This window comes from Marmota marmota, unplaced genomic scaffold, assembly GCF_001458135.2.
Source record: "Marmota marmota marmota unplaced genomic scaffold, marMar, whole genome shotgun sequence".
In the NCBI taxonomy this organism is placed as follows: Eukaryota; Metazoa; Chordata; class Mammalia; order Rodentia; family Sciuridae; genus Marmota; species Marmota marmota.
Genome location: NW_025999853.1, coordinates 6,630,278 through 6,654,958, shown reverse-complemented (window position 1 = coordinate 6,654,958; position 24,681 = coordinate 6,630,278). Strand labels below are relative to the sequence as shown.

The 24,681-nt window shown below is 44.9% G+C and overlaps 1 long non-coding RNA gene across 1 annotated transcript; it reads right to left on the bottom strand.

Annotated features, from left to right (window-relative positions):
* Positions 1-11,557: 11,557 nt before the first annotated feature.
* On the bottom strand, positions 11,558-20,896 carry LOC125616668. The gene is made up of 3 exons (XR_007347410.1): positions 14,521-20,896; positions 13,772-14,049; positions 11,558-13,338 (listed from the first exon to the last, which is right to left on the bottom strand). It is a non-coding gene; the product is annotated as an uncharacterized LOC125616668 (long non-coding RNA).
* Between the last annotated feature and the right edge of the window lie 3,785 nt (positions 20,897-24,681).

Sequence of the window (24,681 nt, the reverse complement as noted above, 5' to 3'; positions counted from 1 at the left end):
AGTCCCTTGGATGCTTCCTGATGCCATCAAGGAACACGACAGGCACAAGGTGTATAAGACTTCTGACAGTGTGACAGCATTCCATTCTACACTAAAAAGTATGGTATAGTCAATATAAAAACCAGTAACATAGTTGCTCATTAGCATTACCAAATATTATGTACCAATGATTGTATGCACTAGACTTTTATACCACGGGCAGTGCAGTCGGTTGCTTACACCAGCATGGCCACAGTGAGCCATGTGTTGCACTCAGGACATTATAACAGCTACAGTGTTATTTAGGTGATAGGAATGTTACTGCTCCGTTATCATCTTAGGGGCCACCACTGTATATGCAGTCTGTTATTGTCAGAAATGTCATCATGCAGAGCGTAACTACAGTTACACCCCCCCCCCCCCCGCAACCCATAGTGCTCATGTGATGGAAAACTATAAGCTGTAGGGGTTGATCCAGGTGGCCTCTCTGGGTCCTGTGTTGGACTGTGTAGTTCTGTGTCACTTTGCATTCTGGAAGTCTCTCCTTTCTGGAGAGGGGAGAAGACTCCCAGAAGACACAGGCTGCATTGGTCTTTCTAGCTTGTGGTGCATAGTGATCCCAGAAGGATTCTGATTGGCCCCGCTTTGTGGCCTTGGACCAGTCACGTCATGGAGCAGACTGTATATGCTGATCACCTGCCAACCTCTGTGTGTGAGGCGGTCAAGTGGTGTGGGCATAGGACTGACATCCCCACCAGAATCACCTTTAGTAGGGAGGAATATTTCCATGATCAGATATGTAGCTGCCATCGCCACAGAAGAGGAGAAACACAATCCACGTCCCTCCTGCACGTTTTAGATTTTTGCAGAGTTGAGCTGGGCGTCCTGGCTACCTTCCAAAGCCCGGGCGTCTCTACCATACAGAACGCCCCTCCCACACAGCCTGATAGATGGGAACAGGAAGGAGATTGGATGAGGAGGAAAGGAAAGCCAGAAGTTGTTCTGGGAGGCCAAGACACCAAAGAAGAATGAGAAGAGGAAGCAGAGAAGCAGAATGGGGAGAGAGTGTGGGAAAAAATTAAGCAAGGATTGGGGTGGGGGGGAAGCACGGAGGGGCCATCACACAGTCCGTCCTCTGGAATTGCCGCCAGAGCCACTGCTATTTTTCAGAAATCTCTCTCCCCTTCTCTCTTGTTAAGAAGCCAAGAGCCAAATGCCCCATTAATCTTTCAAAAGGCTACTTTGGCTTCTCAGGGCAGAGCACGCATGTTTCGCTTTGCTCCCTCACGTGCATTTTTCTTCCCAACGGCAGTGAGACTTGGCAGAACAACCCAGCTACCCATTTGGACTGTAGGGCTCCCTGGCTGTGGCCACAGTGGCTCAGCTTTTCCTGGCCGGGCAGTAGTCAGCCCTGCACCTAAAGGATTCTCCTACCATGAGCTGAGCCAGGCTTTGATTTTCCTCCACCTTGTTTCATTTGTGGTGTGAGAAAATCAGCAACCAAAAATGGCCCTGGAGCTCCGTTTGCTACCACCCTAGTGGGGCAGTTGCCACGAGCCAGGTGTGTGCAAGGTGGAGTCAGGGTACAGGAAATCCTTCCTCCTCCCAGAGCTGACAGTTGGGTGTAGAGGTAGAAAATACCCAAGTGGAACAAAGAGCAATGTGGAACAACCCTAGTGCAACTAAACCAAACCAAGCAATGTTAGAAATGTCACAATAGAGCCCATCCTGTCTTCCTGTGTGCCTTCGATGGCCCAAGTTCTGCATCAGGGGATCAGAGCACAGGCTTGGATCAGATCCAGACTGTGGACAGGACACACATCTTCCTTCCTCCTATGTTTTCTCCCTGTGGAGGGGTCCATTGGGTGTGAGATGGTTGGTTCACTTCCCCCCTGCACCCAATCCATCCTTGAAGAGGCTGAGGGATGGGTGAAGAGTGAATTTGGAAAGACTAATGTGTGAATAACACACTTGCAAAGACAACAATGAGGCACACTGGCACACCTTTCTCAGTGTCACCTGATTTGCTGTTTGGAGTCATGGCCAACGGAGAAGCCTCCTATTGTGAACTGAACTGTGTCCTCAATTTCCTTCATTGAAGTGATAACTTCCTAGTACCTTAGATATGAGGCTTTTGGAGATGGGATCTTGAAAGAGGTAGTTAAGGTTAAATAAGGTCATTGGGGTGACTTCTAACCCAATAGGACTGGTGCCCTTATAAGAAGAGACGAGGACACTGACACACAGAGAGGGACCATGTAGAGATGCAGAGAAGATGATCATCTACAACTCAGGGACAGACAGGTTGCAAAAGATTCAAGCTCGACTGACACCTAGAATTCGAATTTCCAGTCTCCAAAATTATGAGAATTATTGGTTAAACCAAGCAGCCTTTGGTGTTTGTTATGGAAACCCTGGTGAACTACTGAAAACCTGCTCTAGCTGGGCTGAGCCCATGCCCAGGGAAAATGTTGGACTTAGCCAGGGTCTCCCCAGCTCCACTGCCCCTCCATTCTTCACGGGGAAAATTTCTTCAATCCAGTATTTTTTTTTTTTTACAAACTCAAGAATAGGGCTAAGAGCTTTGCCTCCATCTGTCTTTCTCTTTGTCTCATCTCTCCTTTTGTTCTGCGGTTGGGTGAAGAAGTAGGGGTCCTTTTCCAGATTAGACCATAGCAGTTAAGATAAGCAAAGTTATACTGGGCTAACAAGTCACCTCCAGATCTCAGTGGCCTCGCAAAACCAGACTCCTCTTTGCTCCAGGTGGAACGTGACTTCTCACCTTGCCACAGCTAAGCAGTAAGCTGCTCACCCTGGCCACTCGGCCTTCAGATTACCAGGATCCGCCATCACCGCGGTGGTGGGAATGGACATGGTGAGTGAATGGCCTGCTGGCTCTTTTACCTGCCCCGTAATGAGACACAGCTCTTTTGATCATATTTCATGGGCCAATCAAATCATTTGATCATGGCTGACACCAAAAGAGGTGGGAAAGTGTAATTCTAGTCAATGCCCAGAAGGAGGCAATATTCGTGAATGGCCCTGATGATCCTCATATGGAACATGGTCCCTGCCTCTGAGATTATATAGCTTGGAGAAGAAGAATTACTAATTATCCTCAAATTGCCATTGTTTTGTGAGAAAAATCACTCTACTTGGGTTTATGCACGACCCAGACCCACCTGAAGGTCCTCAGATGAGCCAGTTACTCTCCAAGAAGGGAGACCTCAGAAGAGGAAACCGTGGCTGTGCTTATGCTCATTCAATAATCAAATATCTGTTGAGCTCCTAGGAATGTGCCAGGGGCTGGCACTGTCCTGAACCTTGGAGGATTGGGGTCATCCCTGACTTCCCACCACCTAAACACCAGTAAGATCTCCCAATCACTGTGACCACAAAAATATCTTCACAGATTTCCAGTTAAAATCAGGGTATGGTTATGGCTGAATTATCTTTTGATGTTGACTTTTTTGATAGAAAATATGCAAGTTTTGAAAAGCTGCACTCACTTTTCAGCAGGTGGGAAGGGGAAGCATTTTTGGACAAAGGAAAAGAAGTTTCTGTCTTGATGATCCCAAAGTGAGTCACGGAATGCTCCTAGAATAACCATCATCAGGGTTGGTAGGAGAACCACATGTCCAGGTCCAGGGCTCTTCCGTTATCAGGAAAATGACTGGAATCTGATGACTATGGGGACTATCTGTTATCAGGACCCCAGTGGGGAAAACATAAAGGTGTCCTCTTCCTCACTGTCTTACATTCATCCTCTGACTTAGTCAGCTGGGCAGCCACAGCATAAGCTGGTGGTTTATACATAACACAGATTTACTTCTCATGGTTCTGGAAACTGGGAGTGTGCCATGTTGAAATGCCAACACGGTTCGAGTTCTGGTGAGGGCCCTCCTCTGCGCCACAGATGACCATCTTCTCCTTTTATCCTCACATGATGGACAGACCTGAAGACCTGAAGACCCTCCTAACACTACCACATTGGGGGCAGGGGAGTCAGCATATGAATATTGAGGACACTGTCCTCCAGAACTCCTGGACTACACGTGCTCGTTGCTACTTTGGATGTGGTCATGTGGGGTGGGGTGGGAGTGAGTAGGAGCAGAGGATTAAAGTGAGTATAAGGAAAGACAAGGAGAATTGCAGGGGGCAGTCCTCTTTGATGTGTGGGCAATGACAAATACCCTGTTGTACAGTGGACTTCTGGGCTGATCTGAGCCCAGACTGGAATATAAGATGATGGGAAAGTACCTGGCAGCCTCTGTCGAGGAGCAGCTCTGGTGTAAATAGCAGGCAGTGTTGTTACCATTGCTCATAGTTACAGTATCATTTCTAAAACTAGCAGCCCAAGAGTTCAGTGGAACTATTTGAGAACCAAGGCAGGAAATTGAATTGTAAGCATCATCAAAACTCTGTTGGTTTCCCCTTCCTCTTTTAGAATGGCAGTAGGGTTTTTTTTAAAGGATGAGAAAGCACTTATTTCTCCAAAGTGGTTAGGTCCTCCAGATGTTCAATCACCTGATCCAAGATTTCAGCTGTGACTTGCAAATTTGTTTCATCTGAGTCCTTTAAGCTAGTTTCAAGCCTTGGTCAGCAAGGCAGAATTGAAAGCTATAAAAATAACCCCCTGGTACAACTCCCAGGCTGGAAGACAGATGCCGCAGGTCTAAGCGATCTTCACAGTTAGAACTGCTGTTACTTGGGGGCCACCCTAGACATTCCGGAAATGACTAGGGAGACCTGAGGAACCATAGAGGTCCCCCAGTCTGTTTCATTTTCTCTGAACTATCTTAAGGGGGTCCATCTTGGTGGGTCATGGGAGGAGTTTGTGGGAAGCAGAGAGACAACCTGAAGTGGGTGTCTGCTGGTGTGTGGTCACTCTCTGGCTCCCTCGGCATGGGCAGGCCTGGGGCTGAGTGGACAGGCCAGCTGGAAAAGGCCACTGCTCCTTTTGTCACCACACTCCATAAGCAGGTGCACACATGTGGCCTAGGAAGGAAGTTGAGTGTCTGTTTCCATGTTCCTCAGAGTGACAAGTTTTCACATCTCGTGTGCAGCTGCCACCAGCAAGTGCATCAAGAGGTGTGTGCGTAATGGGAGAGAGAGCTCATTTTTGTCTGAGGACATTTTTTCCCCCAACTTTGGCCTAACTTTGTTTCTGTGCCTAAAAGGATTGCCTAGGTACTAAAACACCAGCTGGCGGAAATGCCCTCATTTCCTTTGGATCTTCATGGAGAATGAGAGTCCAAAACCATGCCAACCTTTCTGACAGAGCCAGAAGAGAGAGGTGGCAGGTGGGAGAGCCCCTCTCTTGTCTTTATTCTTTGAGAATTAGCAGACAGAGGAAAATCAATCTTTATGATGCAGAAGAGGATCGGCTTCATTTGGGGTGGTGTGATGGTTTGTTTTATGTGTCAACTTGACCGGTGCCCATATATCAATTTAACAGGATTCTGGGAGTTTCTGTGAGTGTATTTCTGGCTGAGGTTAACGTCTGAAGAGCGGATCGTGCTCCATAATGTAAGTAGGATTATTCAATTCACTAAAGGCCTGAATAAAATGAAAACATTAAGGGAGGGTTCATTCTCTCTCTCCATGACCGTCTCCAAGTTGGGACATCAGTCTTCCTTGCCTTCAGATTTAGTCTCACTGGAAGTGTACCATCACCTCTCCTGGGTCTCCAGCTCGCTGACCACAGATGTTGGGGCCAATATAATCATACGAGCCAATTGTCTACAAGAAATCTCCTCATGTAGATAGATTGTCTATATAGATAGAACAAATACGCGCGAATGACTAAAACTGTAATTTTAGTGGTTCTGTTTCTCTGGAGAACCCCACTACAGGCAGCCAGTTCCCAAGGCCTGACTGTGAGCTCTGTGGATTTTGTCAGGAGACAGTATGGTAATATACTTCTGACCCAAAGAGGAGCTTGAACTCTGGTTCTGCCATTTCATAACCACGTAGCCTTGGGTAGGTTGCTTTAGCCTTTTTTCCTCATTCAAAAATCAGGATAAAGACCTCTGGTTACTTTACACAGTTCCATGGATGATATAAAATCGTGTTCATGTAGCACTTTGCCTTGGGGTCAATAGGTGGCATTGCTACCAGCAAGAAAAATACTATTGGCCAGAATCTTCTGATCATGTGAAGACTTGAGCCCCAGACCCAGGCTGTTCTACTCAATGGGGACAAATCCTCAGGAGGTGGGTAGGAGTGGGTGGTGGATAAACCTATTCCTTTAGTAAAAGGCTTCATCAATAACCTCCATCTCTTCCCTATGGGGCTTGGTCCCAGGACTTGGGGACATGACCGTGACCAAGGACTTTGCTGGTTGATAGAAGCCTCATATCCAAATCTTAGCTGTCCCAGTCCCCAGTGGACCAGCCCCAGGATGGCCCTCCACCTCAGTACACCATCTGATTCTGAGCCTTTGTGAACCACCCCAGCCAGTCTCAGTAGGACCCTATTGCCTGCCTAACCCTCCCCTTTCCTGAGGGCTAGCTTCTGCCTTGGTGGTGCAGCCTCTGGTAAATGTCTTCACTTCTAATTCCAGGTTGAGAATTTTGGGTTCCATCTCTCTAAGTGAAGAAAAGGGATTTACCTCAACTGCTTCTTCCTCACCCTTCTGTTGGGCAATATGCACACAGACAGCTTCCAGAATGGGATAAAATCAGAATATAGTAACCCACAGGCCTGAGTACCCTCCCAGAGTCTGTCCTTTTTTTAGTATAGTTAATAATCCTACACCTCACTAGAATTATGGAGATTTTTCTCCCATTCTTCTTCTTCTTCCCTGTGCTACTAAAACTTTAAACTATATTGCAGCACAAGTCCATCCAGGTGAAAGTAATTTATAGCCCGTTCTGTTTACGCCTTATTTTATGTACAGACTCCAAACCCCTTGAGAGCTATGGGAGGTTTTTACTATTTCACGGGGAGTAGAGTAAGGAAGCTAGCTGGGCAGGGTTCCTTCTCTTTGGGATTGAGCTGTCCCGGGTTCCCAGTGTGGGTAGGGTATTGACTGGATTGAATGATTAAGGACTTTCACCCCCCAGCACCTGGAGAGTTTGCCTGAATTTCATCTCTTTTTTCAAAATGTATAACAGCCCCTGAATGTTCATTATTCTACCAACTCAACAAGTCCTTCCCTAGACCCAGGAATGAAGTCCATGGGAAGGAAAATTCTCATGTCCCAAATCCAAAGGTGTCCAGCCTGTCCCTCACCCTGTGGAAGACCACGGCGGGCCTTGAGGAGATCTTCCTATGGTGGTTGCTCCTTAGACATGTTCTTAGGACTCACAAATCCACACAACCTATGAAGGCAGAGTTTGAGGGATGAGTTGATGAGATGGCTCTGGTCAGACACTTACCTGTCCTCCTGCTTTCTAAATCATGTAGAGATTAACCATAGGCCTTTTAGACCACGGCCCCATGCCAAGGACTAGCACAAAGATAACTGTACAGTCCTTTATGTGTATGTGGTCCATTGTCTTTATTATTTTTTTCTTCCAAGATAGGTAAGAATCTTGTTTTTATTTCCATCTAGAGATATGGCCTCCATGCTGCCCAGTGCATAGCCAGCAGGAAATAGAGATTTTTTTTGGAAGACAATAGCAAAGTTAAAAATGTGTCTTTTGATAATGTCCACTCACCAAATGTCCTTGGTCCACTTTCTGAAGCCATTCAGAAATCTTTCTTTCATGGAATGGCTTTTGCTTTTGAAAAAGATTTTTTTCCCTCTCTGCTGTTTATAGATGTCATAAGTATTTCTGAAATATTTAAGGCAGTAGAGTCATGCAGTAGTCATGTGGACCTTAGAGTAGACAGGCCCAGATTGAATTCCAATTTCATTGTTCTGGGTCTGAAGCTCCTGCAGCTCATTAACCTTCCTTTAATTGTCTTTGAAACTGGGATAACAACCAGAAAGGCAGGTAATCTGGCCCCAAAGAAGACTCACGATCATTTGCTGAATTTAAACAAAGTGAGTCAGACCTTAACCCTGGCACTGTTTTCATGCTGTGAGTTACCACCATGCTGAATCAGATTGACAGAGAATGCTCTTTGGTTCCTTATTTTTCAAATATCTTTTTTTTTCTTTCTTTAAAAAAATGCAATAACACATCTGGGATCTATAATATGGTGGTATATATTTCAGTATATGTTTCTGCTAATGCTTTAGTAAACAGAAACCACATGAATGTTGACTGCTCAAATACAGTAGCTGCTAGTAGGCCCTGAATAAAGTTCAATGTGAAGTTGAACATTGCAGGAGTGAAAACGTGGGTCCATCAAAAATGGAACTCTAGTTCCAATTGTATCTAATCACTTTTCACAGCTAAAATAATGCTATTAGCAACTTCATACTGCAGAGAGTAAGCAAGGTTTTCAAAAGTCTACAATGTGCTTCTTGATATCAGAAGTGAGTATTTCACTGTGGAACAATTCTGGATGCTCTTAACTAATAGTGGATTAAACCAGTAGATGGGTATTTTGTTGTTGTTGTTCTATTTTTGCAAACATAAAACTTGGTTCAGGGCCAGTCTCACTATGATTTTCTTGGTCTTTTCCTTGTGGTTGTAGAAGGCTGTCCCGGAACTAGGCACACCCAAGAGCAAGGATGTAGGACCAGTCACATGCCACAGGTGCCCTTTTTTTAAATCAGAAAAGCAAGACACTTCCCAGAAACACTGAACAGACTTCCATCTCTGGACCAGAGCTGTATCCTGGGGCCACTGCAGCTGCAAGGGAGACTGGAAAAGTGAGGTTTACCTCTTCCTGCCTCTGTAGTGGAGGCAGACAAGACAGAAAGAGGTGGGAATGGGTGTCACGTTAGCCAATTACTAGTGGTTGCCATCATGGATCTTGTCAAAGCCTTCATGGGCTTAAACCTACAGCAAATCTCCCTAAACTAACACCAGAAAACAACAGAGGCCCCAAGCTGCGGAAGAAGGAAGAGGCACTTTGGAGTCACGCTCACCAAAGTTTAGATTCCGGCTCTTTCGCTTACCAAGAGGGACGGGCCTGGGCAGGTCACTGTCTTTGAATCTCTATTTTCTCACCTACAATAAGTGATTGCAAAGATCTCAGGCTCATTGAAAAGATCAAATATCCCTCTGGCCATTGTCCCTCTTCCCATGACATTATTGTGTTAAAGAATGAACCTCAAAAAGCAGTGAGTGGGTGAGGGGAAACAACCACAAGCTCCGAGGTGGCCCAGCGTTCATGCTACAGGAGCAAAGGGAGGAACAGGACCATAGGAGGACCTGAGAGCGCAGAACCCCAGATGGCCACCAGGCTTTGGCTGAAAAACACAGAGGTGTAATCAGAGCATGACCTAGACCTTGCCCACTGGACCAGAGGTAACCACAAATGGTCTCTAGAATGAAAATCCTGGGCCATCTGACCTCTAGAAACCTTGAAACTGACAGCCAACTCTTCCTTTCAGGACAGAGTCCACTCTGAGGACAACTGGCTGGGAGTGGCATCAAGATGATTATGATGAGAAGAGATGGGTCAGATGAAAACAGAGGAGGGGAGAAACCCCAGGAAATTTCAGAAAGAAAATCTTCATATTTTTAACCACGCATGAAAACTACAGAAGCAGATCTGTGAAGTTAAAAATGATATTGAAGACCTCCACCCCTTAAGAATGAGCAGAAACCATTTGCACATAACAATAAACAGCAGCAAAGCAAAAGAAGTCTCTGCCACAAGACAACATTTTAGGGAAAAAGAAGAGTAAGTGTGTGTGACGTACCTACAAACAATGATAACACGCCTGAAAGACGTGCCACAAAACAGACCAAGACTCTGAAATGATTATTTTAAAAAAGAGTAAAAGACATTCTAATTCTCTACCCCTTCCTTCCATTTGAGAGGATGAAGATATATGTATAAATACACACATGCACATATTTATGAAATAAATATATATGACATAAGACATATAAATATAAAACAGATCAAGATTGGAAAAACTTAGAACTCAAGAAATAATTAAAAAATAAAAGAACAAAACATTTTAGAAAAGAGGACAAAACTATGAGGAACAGACAACAAATAAACCCAACAGAAGGTGCCTTAGGAGAAAGAGAAGGCAAAAGGAGAAACTACTCATTAAATAAAAAATAGATGAGTTCTGGGGGGATGTGGGTGCGTGCATGAGACCCTGTGTTCAATCAGGAGTGCTGCAAAAAATAAATCCATTAACAAAATAAAAGTAAAGAAAAGAAGAGCTGGGAGTCTTCAAGAGAATGAGGTGAGATAAAGAAGAACCAATACACAAATAGCAGGAGCCCCCTAAGAAGAAAATCAGAGAAAAGGAACAAATCCTGAAAACTTTTGAATCTACCTACTGAAGGAACATGTTGTGTACCTAAGAGTAAGAGCACAGACTGAACAGCCATGAGAACTGTTTTAGTAAAATTGCTTCTTCTAGCTGCAGATGGCCTTTGCCTTAAATGGGAGAGAAAATCTGGGGAGGGAGACATTTCTGTTTGTCCTGCGATGGCAGCATATGGGCAGCACCCATTCGTGCAGGGCCCACAGTTTGGAGGGCTGCTTCAAGTGGCTCCCAGCTCCTTTGACATTGGCAGGGCTACTCCCCTGCAATGGTGGAAGGACAGCACGCTCAGGCTCCTGTCCTGCCCCCTACTCTTCCTCATAAGAGAATCGTGGAAAAGAGGTGGTGACGCCCCTGTTTCTTGGGCTTCCAGAAATTCTACACTACCATGCTAACCATGCTAACTTACTGATGTTGAAGAAGTCATGATTTGGGTTACTCTTGCCAACTTTATCTCTTCCTCCCACATTCTGCCAAAGATAGAGCCTGCCATGTGTCCCATCTCTTCTCAGAGGGACATGTCAATCTTTGAAAGTTTACCTGGTTGTGCTGATTTCTGATGGACTATAAATAGGATTTTTTTTTATTATATGGCTTCATGGTTGTAGGGGTGGGGATGATATTCTCTTATTGTTTTCTACAGTTTAAGTGAAAATGAGACTCCGATTTTTAGCAAGCCCAGTTGGTAGTGGCAGTACGAGTATTGTGTGTGTGTGTGTGTGTGGTGTGGGATAAACAAATGAGCAATAATGAAATATTTGAATTATCTCATTCACTGTGTCCTTGGAAACCAAGGTGTTGGGTAAAGACAAAGGAGATACATATATGATGTGAAAGGAATAAGTAAAAATCCTATATCTCTGAACCAGCATTAGAAATGCTACTACACACTTCTTAATTCTACTTTATAAAAATGTCTAGATGTGGTGACTAATCTAGTCTTAATAAGTCTCTATAGTTCCCAGGTTGCAATCGTCAACTATCATTTCCCACAATAAGAAACCAGGGCTTCCTGGAGCAATGGAGCAGGAAATGCAAGATTAACCTAAAACTTTTATTCTACCAAATAGAAATACACCATCAAAGACTATGGGGGTATGTCAGAAGTGCTGAAGAGTTTTCCCCCGACCAAAGATGAAGCACCTTGAGTTCAATGAAGATAAGAAATACAATGCATTTAAACTCATTAAATATGCTTCAATTTATGAGTTGGTAATGATTTTATTTTAAAGGCTAATAGGTCGCTTGTTTGACTTCAGAGTCGTGCCTGGATCCCAACCTCTGAACAGTGAATTGCATATTTCTATGTATAAATACAAAATTTGACTTAAAAAATTGTTTTGAAAGAACTGTCAGGAAGAAAGAGTATATTTTAAATTGAGTCATATTTCCCTAAGTGCTCCTACCAAAACTCAGTTCACAAGATCTTTTCCTTCTTTGAAAACTCCTCTCAGATGATTCTAGAATTATTCTAGAATTATTCTAGGATTATTCTAGAATTGCCAAGCAATTCTAGAAGTATGTCCTTAGCAAAATCCAAGGAACCTGTCATCTTCTATAGAATAAAAAGGGATGCATTAAGGCTCCCAATTCTCTACCCCTTCCTTCCATTTTAGATGATAAAGACACATGTATACGTACACACATGCACATATTTGTGAAAGCAACATGAGCGCTTCATTGTAAATGTAGACGCCACACTCCAAAGGAAACCCTCCATGAAAAAGAGAATATCATTTTCAGCAAGAGTTAGGAGGTGAAAGCCTTACCCCAATTTTAAATACATTAAAGGAGCTCATTTGCCCTCTGAACTGAGATTTCAAAGCCAAAATGTGAGCCCGATCTAGGAATTTTATCAACAATTGAACTTGCTGACTTCTGAAAGGGGATCCCGGCCTTCCCAAGTCTTTTGAAGTTCCATTTTGCTTTGTCTTCAAATGTTTTGACATAATCAGCTCATTGATGCTGTCTTGTAAATTCAAGAATTTGCTCACAGTCCCATGTCAAGGCTGGAGACAAGCAGAGGTTCAGTTCCCTGTGACCCAGGGCAGCTGGTCAGGAAGTTCTCAAATGTACAGCAGTGTGAACTTTGAGCTGAACCGTTGCCCAGCGGGATGCCAAGCCTTTCAATCCTCATCGGCTCAGGGCTTCAAAGGCTGGGGGCGTCTGTACCCGGTGACCTGTGTGTCTGGCCTGACACATCTCTTTCCCATGGGATGGTGAAGGGGCCAGGTTGACATGCCTTACATACCTTCATTTCTCAAACTTGAGAGCCAGAACCTGTATAAGACCCACTAGGAATGAAATCCACAGAGATCAAGAAGTTCGCCCCCAGGTGGCATTGGTCTCTGATGGGCCGTTACTTTAAAAACTTGACTTCCATCATGGCACGCACATGTGCACATGGTTCAAATCCATTACAATCACCACCTAGGTAAGTATTACTATAGGATGGATGAGAGCAATCCATCCAAGAGTGCATACAAACGTAGTGGAGGAGCTGGAATTTGGACTCAGGAGCTCAGTTTGAGTGACATACTCATCATTATCCCCACTTACTGATCTTTCAGCACTGGACCCTGGTCTGGTCCTTCTATGATCAAGTCTATTTCTGTCCTCGTGGACCCTGCACAGAATCTGTGCCCAAGACCCATTTGGCGTTTATATAACACATTTCCATGCAAAACAGACATGGCAGAATTAAAACGGAAGCACGAGTAGAGTGAACCCAGTTGGTACTTTGGACCAGCCGCTGTGTTTGACAATGGGCAAGCGTCTTTCTCACACACTTGCATTATGACACCTGGAGGTCCCGTGTCTCCCGAGTGGCAGAGGAATCCTTCAGCCCAGATTTATCACCCCCAAGGCTCACACTATCAGTTTCTACATCTAAGACGTCCTAGTTCATCTTTAAACTCTTGTTCACTTTCTCGCTCCCTTCATTGCCAGGCACAGTCTCCTTCTAGAAAGCCATCAGTCCAAGGAGGTTCCTTCTATGGAAATTACTGGAAAAAAAACCAAAATAGCTAATTTTCCTCTCTTGAGCACCCCATAGTTCTTGGTGCCTGGCCTCAATGTAGCAGGAGCCAAATGTGGTCCCTCTTCATCACTTGGTGGGGACTCTTTGAAGGCAAGAACCTTGTCTCACTCACTTTTCTAATCTTGCCGTTTTGCGTGGTATGTGGAACACAGATAAACACTGGCCAGGAGAATAATCACTTGGATGGACAGTTGGATTGACACGTACATAAAGGCCTCAGAGGGCTTTGCTCTCTCTTGTTGAAATCTTTGCTGGGTTCTCAGACTCTCAAACACCAAGAGGGGACAGAGGTGCCATGGTAACTTAGCATAGTTTCTGAGACACAGTGGTGCCCAATGTGTTTTATTGAATGAAGAAAACTAAATACATAAGTCAGTGCTTAAGGCCATATAACTTACCTGGATGATATATTTAAGCACTGTTTGCTCCTCCGGTCCTGAAGTCTGTCATGTATATAACCAGATGAGCAGGATGCAGGTGACCTGGGTTATACCCAGGGGAGGCACCCACGCATGGTGTGTGTGGATCTGAGATTTGCTGTGCAAGTATCAGCCTCTCCTGAAGGTGGCCACAGGCTGGTGACATGTGTGATCACATCCTGTCAGGCTGCGGTGGATGGCTCTGCTCATGACACTCAGAGTTTGATTCTCGTCTGGTTCCAAATCTAGGAATAGTTCTGAGAAATTGGTCAGTTTTTATCTCATATACTTGCTCAGTGGTGCAATTATCTTTATTTCACTGTTTGTTTCGGACACTGAAATATTGAAGCTGAGTTTGCAGCCAGCCACGGCACAAGAAAGGTCTTTTGTTACACACTTTCCCAATGCCAAGATTACTCACTCCAACTTTTTGTTTATCTTTTCTTCCTTTATTTCTTCTCCTGATTTTACACCTTCTCACTGTTTATGAATGGCATTATACCATCAGGGATCATAAATGAAACTGACTAAATTTAAAAGGACTTATTTTATTGACTAACTACAGACAAAGCAAATGTATTCAGCAAAGATATTGTTATCCTGATGCACAGTGATTTTAACCTCCCCCTGGGGTATTTAATGTTTCCAGGACTAAAACCGTGTCTAGAAGGAGACAGAGGATAAAGGTATGAAATATTAAATAAAATATGACGTTGTCACACGTCTACCTTGATTGCCCTCCATGCATCCAGAGGCTGAATTAGGGAGAGGATGAACGTAGTGCTTTTCTGGCTCCTTGGGAGGCAGTCACCAAGCCTTCATTGCGAGAGGGAAAGAAAAGCAGGCAAGAGATGATCAGAAAGAGGTGAAGGCATAGAAGGGGACGAAGGAATGGAGAGGGAGACGAGGGAAGAGGGACACGCGGGGGTGCAGAAATAAGGGACAGAAAGTGTAAAAGATGAATCAAGAGTTCAGTTGCCCTTGACATCTAAGGCCACTGCCTGGGCCTCCGTTGTCTTTGTGAGACTATTTCATAGCCAGAGGCAAAAAGGAAGGTCAGAGGTGATATTACTAATTGTATAGTCTCTTTCCAGAGAAGGTGATGGCTTTACTCTGTTCAGTTTTAATAATGAGCTGAAGAGAGAAACCATAACCAAATTTTACCACTGACTCACACACCCGCAGCTCAGAATCAACTTTCTTCTCCCAGTTTCTTGCCTTGAGGAATTCACGCCAAAGCATTCTCCTTTATTTCTCTTTACTTCTTTATTTTATCTCTTTATTTTAATTTTATTTATTTATTTATTTTATCCATTTAGCTCTTTATTTCAGCCACATTTTTGAAAAAGTAAATTTCAGATCTCTGAAATTTATTATTTTCTGAAAAATAAACAAATTTATTGTTAAACTATGGAGATAAAATCACATTAAAATAATGGTATGAAAACTGCCTCTCATTAAGAGATAACCATTGTTAGCATTTTCAATTATTTCCTTGTAGCCTCATTCATTTACCAATACATGTTTATTGGTACATACAATACTGTATGCACACTCAGTCCTGTATCATTTTTATATGTTGGATGTACTATGTTCCTATGTCAAGAAATCGTCTTTTAAAACTTGATTTTTCAAAAACATATTTTTATATTCTATGTGCATAAAGAAAATAGCTTTGTGCATTTTATCTATCTTTCTATTAAATCTTTTAAAAGCTTCCAAGGGAGGAACATTCTATGCTCTCTTTAAGTTTCTTTAATCAGAAGGAACTCAAGGAAAGGAATTTTTATGTGAGCATTGGTAAGAGAGAGAATCAAAAGTCAGATGGGATTCAATCCATCCATCCATCCATCCATCAATCAAGCAATCAGTAAGGAGCACAGGATGGCTGGGACTTTGAGACCAGATGAGGTCTCTCAAAGTGAGCCACATCCATGTGGAAATATTGATTGGTATCATGTGTATGTCTGTGTGTGTGTGTGTGTGTGTGTGATTCTCCACATGCTGTCCCCATGCCATAGTGGCTGTAGCCGATGCCCTGACCCATTCTCTTGTAGGTACTGGCTGCTAATGACTCTCACGGCTCCTCTCTTCTCCAGAGGGTTGCTCTGACCACTTCGCCCAAGGGGATGGCATGCTCTCCTCACCCTGAAGGACATCCAGCTGAAAATGAGCAAATCTGTGATGTAAGTCGTGCTCTTCCTGTCCCCACGGGACCGGGCTGAAGCTAAACTCCAGCAGAGGCCTATCCCTTCTTACATTGCTTTCTCTGCCTTATCCTGTTCCCCTGTTCCCTTTCTCCAGAGAGGATTCACCCTCATGAGATTCCGCATCTCAGTCTCTGCTTCTAGAGACCCACCCTTAGGCACCTCCTGGGCCCACCTGGGCTGAGGACAGCTCCCCTGGAGAGCACCCAGGACCCTGAACCACCTTACTGACGTCACTCAGAAACTTGTTAGAACTGCACACTCTCAGGCACCAAACTCTGGGGCTAGGGCCCAACAATATTTATTTTAATCATGCTTCCAGAAGATTCTGGTGAACACTCAAGTTTGAAAATCACCGAGTTAAAGCACCTGGTTTCAACTGATCTAAGATTTTACCTCCACATCCCAGGCCTGAATTGACTGAGGTATAATCCCAAAAACAGACAGAATTTAAACTAATGGGAAGTTTTTGCTGAAGTTGGAGGGAGACGCTCTGCTTTCCTATCCTATTCCCTTACATAAATCCCTGTCCAAAAAGGAAATAGTTCTTTTTTTTTTTTTTTTTGAGGAACTGTTGTTTTGTGGCAAAAAGAACGTTTCGCTAATTTTAGGAAGAGGGCTTCAGTTATGAACAGGAAGTCTTAAGGGGAGAAACTTTGACTTGAATTTTTAAAAATTATGTTCCTTTATTTTTTTTGTTCCTTAAAAAAAGAAAAGCAACACTATTAACAAGCCTCAGCTGACTTTAGAGGTCAAAAGAAAAAGAAAGAAAAAAAAAATCCCTGACGCAGAAGAGCCCCTGGGAGCCATTAGTAGAGTCCCCTCAGCTACAATTGAATAAACACCAAACATAACGGCCCTCAAGAGTCTGCTCTGAGCAGAGGATCTTTGCAGTATGAATCAGCTTTAGGATGAAGCAGAATATCTAGCTTCCTGTTAATGGTAAGACTGGTCCTCAAGGACACTCTCCATCACTGCCTACTGGCCTGCCTCAGGTTGGTCCTCTTGGAGCATCACCCTGGTGACCAAGTCAGTGGCCGGGAGTGACAATCTACAGAAAGTAATTATACTCTTTATCTGTTTTATTCTACAAGTAGGAGAGATCATATTGTTTCCATTTCACATGTGGGAAAACTGAGACTTCATAGGAGAAAGGTAAACCTCTGGGATGAGTAAAAATGGTAAACCACAGGAGTTTCTGATATTTTATCTCATTAAGTTCTTCAGGGGAAAATTAGTCTTGTTTTCATTTCATAGTAGAGAAGACTCTGGCGATACCCCTCAAAGCCACAGGTTCTGAGACCAAGCCCTTTTCTTCACATCAGAGATAAAGACGTTAAAATAGCCCATCTAGGAGTTATTGTGGACCTCATGTTCATCTCCAGAAAATTGAACATTTAGAAATAATTGCTCATTTAAAATTTGCCTCCCCCCAACAATGTACTAACCAGGGTTCATCTGAGAAACAGAATTCATTAGATAATAGAGATGCATAAAAGGGGGTTTGCTATGGGAACCATCTCACAAGATCATGGAGGCCAAGAAGTTCCAGGATATTCTTCTAAAGCTGGACAGTCCAGGGAGCAGATGATGTATCTCCAAGTCTGAGGCTGAAGAGTGAGAACCCAGAGGCTCCCAGTCTAAGTCCAGAGGCCAGAGAACCAGCAGTCCTGATGTCCAAGGGCAAGAGAGAATGGATACCTAGTTCAAGCACAGACAGCCAGTTTGCCCTTCCTCTGCCTTCTTGTTCTCTCTGAGCCCTTGATGGGTTGCATGATGCCAGTCCACCCTGAGGAGGGCCATCTGCTTTTTGGAGCCCACTGACCTGGGTGCCAACCTCTCTCCTTGGCAAAAATGATCACCACCTTGGCTACCTCAAAACCCCAGCCTGACCCTGTGCAAAGTGGAAAAGCAAAGTGTTCCCTTTCCTTTTGGTGCAGAACTGTGACCTGTGCCTGTCACCTGCACTGCACTGTGAGAATCCCTATGTGTGAGTCAGAGGCTGGCTGCTGCTGGGCCTAAGCAGGGGTGACTGTCCACCAGGATGGCTCCTTTGGGCCACCTCTGGCAAGCGAGAATCAGCCTATTCAGAACAATGTGCACCTCGTACTCGACCTGCTGTCCCATGCGGGCATCTCAATCACCTGGGCTTGCTGTCAGGTTCCCCCCACAGGGATCATCCACATGTAAGCGAGAGTCTGTCACATCACCTCTGCTTACAGGTGTTTGATGATCCAGTGGCGTCAGGGCTGGATGGGAATGAGAACTTTTGACATTTCAAAGCAATAAATCTACCACTGAACCGTTAGATTCACTCATTCTCTCCTTTGTGATGGGTGTAAATAAGCCCCCTTCCTAATAATGAGGATGACAATGAAAACCCCAGGGTTGGGGGACAGTCAATTAAATCAAGCCACAATACCTTGGCATGAACGTGGCCTTTACCGGGAACTTCTGAATTTTTAGGTTGCAAGGAAAATATACCCTTTTTTCTCTTCTCTTCTCTTCTCTTCCTCTCTCTCTCTCTCTCATCTGAATTGATCATCTTTTCCTTCTTCCAGCCTCTGGGATTGGCTCAGAAATGGACACGGGTCTCCCGTCAGGTCAGTGAGAGCTGAAGGGAAAGTTGTTGAAGTTTCTGGGAAAGAAAATGTTTTGCTCCTCAGGGAAGCTCCTGAAAGAGATGGCTTCCGGTGCCCTGGGGTGGCTGAGTGTGGATGGAGGTCGTTATTTTTCCCCTGGCTGGGCCGTGGAGGAGGACTAAGTCCAGTGAGTGGCAAAGGAATCACGGGATTTCCGTGTGTCCTGTGATGTGACCTCCCCTTCTTGAGGACAAGAGCTGAGTGCTCCGCACATCCGTCAGGTCTGCCCTGTGTCTGGACAGAGCCTGGCCCAGTGAAGGGCTCAACTCCGGAGCCTGGGTCTCCTCCCGGCTGCCAGCTGAACTGTAAGTTTAGCCTGGTGCAGGCTGTTTACCTTTCGGCCTGAAATTCAGGGGCCCAGGGAACAAAATTTTGACAAAGAGACCTGGATGGTACGTTGGGGAGAAAAGTGGCGTGACAGAATGCAGGTGGGCGAATGCGGGGAGGGGTCCTGGCTTGGTGTAGCGCCCGGGCCAGATTCCCGTGTGGGAGGCTTTCCAAGCCACCGGCACAGCCTTCTCCTGTGGGTTTGTGCGTGCTGAGCCGGGGAGGCGCTGTGGGGAGTCTGGAGGAAGCATTAGGCCTCTATCAGCGTAAGTGGTTTAGCAGAGTCTAGATCATATCCAAACCTGGAGGAAGTGTTCAACAGCAAACTTTCAGTGGCTTTCCAAAAGCTTGAGGCTTGCCTTTCCTTCAGTCAAAAGGCAGGCCGTGCCAGTTAAAGCTGAGAACCAGAAAACAACCGTGGAGATCTTGAAACTTGTATTAGATGAGATTTTTCCATGGCTTTCTGCTCTGCAGACATCTAGCAGCACTGGAGAGACAGATCAAATCCACCCTAAGGGTAACTGGCTCTCACTGAATTATCAGCTGCTTTATCTTAAAGGAACTTCAAGGTCCAATTGAAAAAAACACTGGGTCCGATTTAACTGGAGCACTAATTTCACTTGGCCACGCACTAAGCGGCTTAGTCTCTCTGGGCCTACAGTCCCTCATCTACCATGCAGGGGATAAGACCAAACGAACACTGAGATTCTTTGTATTGAGAAACATCTTTACATGCAATGAAAGTTCCAATAGCACTTGGGGGAAAAAAAGACCATGGAATATGGGAACGGACTTGGGTTTGAGTCTGAGTTCTATACTCTTTGCATGGCCACAGTTAACTCACTGTCTCTGAATCTCAGTTTCGTTACAAAATAGAGTTGTTTTTTATTAAGCTGTGTTAAGGGAATTTTGGAGGGATTCAAAGAATTGATGTAGGCAAAGCAGCTGGCACACAGTAGTCACTCAATAAAAAATTAACTCAGCAAATATTTATTGAGCACATACTATGTGCCACCAGCTATGATAGCTTAAGGGATAGGGTAGTGAGTAAACTGGGCTTCACTCCACTCTCATGGGAGAGATAAGTTCTTATAGTCACATTTATAAGTGTACACTTGTCATATGAGAGAAGAGCTATCAAGAACAGTGACAGGACATTGCAAAACAGACATAAAAATTGCTCATTCCTTTTCTGATTCCTCTTCTCACTCAACAATGCCACCAAACCACCATTCACCAAATGCTTCTTATACACCTTTTCTTGTGGCTCACTTAGGGGCATTTGTCACCCCAAACTCTAATTCCCACTAGGTTCATTTTCCAGTATCAGAGGTCTCATGGATTGACTTATTTTGTCTGCAAACCAGACTTCTGTGGTGGGAGGCAAGCCTTTGAACCAGTATTTCCAACTTCATGATTGCTCATCTCTGCTGAAAGTAGATTTGACTAATCAACACCTCCTGCTGCAGACACCATCCCCCAGAGCTGTCTAACTACAAAGAATGAGGGCTTTCTGCCCAATCCGACACCCACCTGGCGCCAGGTAGATGTGGGGGCCGCAGGAGAGCAAGCCAACTAGTGCTGAGAGGACAAGGAGCCAAGAGTAGCAGCGGTCTCTCTCCAGAAGCCCTGGATGGTAGCTTTGCTAGGCAGATAATGTTTGGCTGCTAAGAGAAGCTTGGTCAGACCTCGGGTGATGTCAGTGCCGTTAGTTTCTCATTCACAATGGAGTCATCATCACAGCTTCACCTCTGCATGGTGCACAGCCTCCATTCAGACCATGTGATCTCAGTGTCCTCCCACTTCTTCCACATCCAGCCTCTCATTCCTGCATCTACACGCACAGTCCTGGCTCTTGCCATCTCGTGCTGGATCATCGCAGCAACCAGCTCTGATTCTTTTCCTTCAGTCTCATTCCCAGGTTCCTTCTGATCCGGTTATCATATTGCTTCTGAGTCTAAAACACAAGAGTCCATTATCGTCTCCTTAGAGGAGCTGGTGATATCCATTGCCTTCAGGATGAAGTCCAGATCTCCAGCACAGCATTTGTGGCGTGTGCTACGAGTTAGCTACCCACCCATGAGTTTCTCCTCCCCTCTCCAGACCAGCAGAACCCCAGGTTCCCAACCAGAGGCATGAACTGGGGTAGCTCTAAGTTGACCGCAGTGCACTCATTCTCTGTAGACTAAGGGGGACCATGTGATCCGATTCTGGCCAAGGAGATATGACGGAAAACCTGTTGCTGATTCAAGGACTGATTTTTTTTCCCCTTCTTGATAAGAGGAAAGCAGATGAAAAGAAGAACTTTTTCCATGTGAGGCTTATGATGGTGGCAAACATCTTGTGACTGCACGTGGACACGTGAAATCCGCTAACTCGTGCCAGCCTGCCCGAGACTTGGCTACTTTTAGCACTAAAAGTTTCACTTTGCTGGAAATTCATAGGATCTCCAGGAAGGCTGGCTGTCCTAAGAGACTGGTTAAGTTTGCTCTAGAATATCACCAAAAGGCCCATGTCCCCACAAGGCTTGTCCCTCAGCTTGGTGCTATTATGAGGTAGGGCCTGGTGGGAGGTTTTTAGGTCATTAGGGGTGTAGGTTTTTGTTTGTTTGTTTGGTTGGTTATTTTTTGAAGCACCAGGGATTCACCACTGAGTCACATCCCAGCCCTTTATATGTTTTATTTTGAGGCAAACCAAAGTTGCTTAGGGTCTTGCTAAGTTGCACGGGCTGTCCTTGAACTTGTGGTCCTCCTGCCTCAGCCTCTCAAGCCGCTGCTTTACAGACGTGCACCACCACTCCCGGCTGGGGGCACGTTTGCCTCTTTATTTTCTCTTTTCAATTCCTGACTTTCCTCCTCCATGATCTGCCTCTGTGATGCGCTGTCGCAGATCCAAATCCACGGAGCTTCCGATCACGACTGAAATCACCAAAAGTGTGAGTCAAAATAAACCTTTCTCCTTACAAGTTGGTTACATCAGGTATTTGCTGGAGTCGTGAAAAGCTGACTAACACAGAGACCTGGTTGATTCACTGAGCATGACAACGCAAAATGGTGTGGAAACATTGATGGCGCCCACTGAGCGACTGCGCCAGCTCTGAGCTTGTCTTTCTCGAGGGCTGTGTTGTGCAAGCTCACTGCGTGCCCTCATCCTGTTTCCTGACCTGTAACTGGCAGCGTTCCTAATCAATACGGCATTCAAGGTCTTACGTCATTTGGCCCCAATCATCTGTCATCTGCCTTTCCAATCTGAGCTCCCGTCTTTGCTGCCCTTCACCCACACATACCCCATATGGGTAGCTCCCCGTTCCTGAGTTTAACATGAATCGGCAACCTCTGTGCCTTTGCTAATTCCATCTCCTCTCGCCCCAAATTTCTTCTCTTCTTGACATCACTGAAAAGTTCCTGAACATCCTTCAAGGCCTTGCTTATCAGGTTCCCGTCTTTATGATGCCATCCCATCTCCCACTCCTCAGTCTGTCCTCCCGTGGTTTTAGCAAAGAGAGAGAGACTCTTACTGGGTATGTCTTTATACTTGCTGTGCTTTGGGAGCAAGGGGTTACATCTTACTCATTAGGTACCTAAAATTCTTACCCTAAATTCCTAAAATTCCTGCCATCTTATCATATTCAGTAAATATTTATAGAATGAATAATAGTATTTAAAGATGAGAAATTAGATGGAACAAATACTGTTTGTTTGAAAAAGCAAAATCATACCATATGTGCAAGGCACTGCCCTTCTTTTTTAATGGGTTCTGCCCAAGAAACCCTTCCTGACTCTCCATGTGGAGATTCCCTTTCCGTGTGGAATTCACTCAACATCCTATTGTCATTGAGCTCATACCAGAGGCCAGGTGCCTCTCAAAACATTGCCAGCACGCATGGATGACTTGTTCTTGTACACCTGATAAAACAGTAGGGACAGTGACGCCATTTACTAGGAAGTGCATCTGATTCCACATCAGGGGTTCTGAATAAAGTCTGGGCACCATAAATATGGCCTGAGTCTATATAATAAATAGTGTATTCTGCTATTAGATCAACGATGCCTTCAGTTGCAAGTAATACAAAAGCCACCAAGAAGGGCTTTGGCAGAGGGAGCTAGCTGACCACTAGAGATCTGGGCTCCCTTCCCATCATCCAGAGCCATTAAGAGATTCACAGGCAAGTTCTCCTCTCCTTTGCATTTACGAGGACTCCTATGACTGTACCAGCCAGTGGAATATGAACTGAAATGAGTGGTCACTTCTCAACCAAGAATGTTCAGGGGGCTTTTCCCACACTCTCGTCCCCTTTAGCAATGACCTTGGAGGCCCCAAGTGGAAGATGGCAGCCTTCCAAGCTGGGAAGGAGCCTGAATCCCTAGACAGCAACTGGACAACAGGCTCCCCAGAGAGCACTCAGTGAGGACAAACCTGATTGGGTCTTATTTGAGCAATGTATCTACAACTGCTGCATTAAGAGACTGGGATTTGATTATTTTTAATCCCATTTAGCCATCCTGATAAACTCCATGGCCTAAACAAATGGGATTATCTTTCTGACGCAACAGAATGTCTAAAGATGGATGGTTGCTGGCACTGCTGCTTAATGAAGACTTCTAGTCTCAAACATTTGGTATTTACCATCTACAGTTCTTTGTTTTTCATTTTACGGCTGCTGCCTCCTTGCCACAAGATGGCTACTGCTGCTCCAAGCTTATATCATCACACCCAACAGGGAAAAGAGCAAAGGGGCTAGGCTTTATCACTTTACATCGCATGACACTCCTAGCCAACTTCCCTTCCCGCCATTTGCCAGGGCCAGGTCATGTCGTCAACCCTAACTGCAACAGATGCTGGTAAAGGGACAGGTCATCTCTTGCAGTTTCTCTAGATGAAGAATGCAGGGTGGGTCCTGCTAGGGACGGGCTCTTTGGGCCAGTTCTCCATCACCATCTGCCACCCCTTTGATTTCAGCCTCGAGTCTTCTCTGTATAAAACAGGGCTGAATCTGATCGGAATTCTTGTTCACAAGGTGGGGGACACCCCCGCTGCTATTTCCCTCTTGATTTTTTCTGCTCTTCTTTCGGCAGCCTTCTTCAACAGCTTTCCCAATACACCACTCCCAGGATTCTCCAGCTATTGATTTGAGTTGGTTCTCTGTGGGAAACTGATTTGCCACCTCTGGGTTAATGACAGATGGGATGGCCAAGTTCTCTTTCAGTTCTAATGTTCTCGAATTCTCCTTAAAAAAAAAAAAAAGAAAAAAGAATCAGTTGCTCTACTGATGCTGCTGGAATGTTTTGATGATCTTGCTAAGCAAACCAGCAGCATGTGCGTAGAACCCTCTCATACCAATATCCAGAGAGGTTAATGTAAGGCTGACAAAATAACAGAAGCTTGCGATTTGAATCTGGTCTTTAGTGGAAGTTTCTCTTTCATAAATGTAAGAGGGATGGCATGCAAATTAGTCTAACATTCTAGTCTGGAGGGTGCTGTGGTTTAGAGATGAGGTGCCCCATGAAGCTCAGCTGTGAGACAATGCAAGACGTTTCAGAGACAAAAATGCTTAGATTATGAGGTGGGACCTAATCAGTGAATGAACCCACGGATTTGGATTAACCGGGTGATAGGCAGGTGGAGTGTGACTGGGGAAGATAGGTCAATGGGGGCGTGCTTTGGGGTTTGTCCCTGTTGAGTGAAGCTCTCTTTGCCTCCCGATTGCCAATGT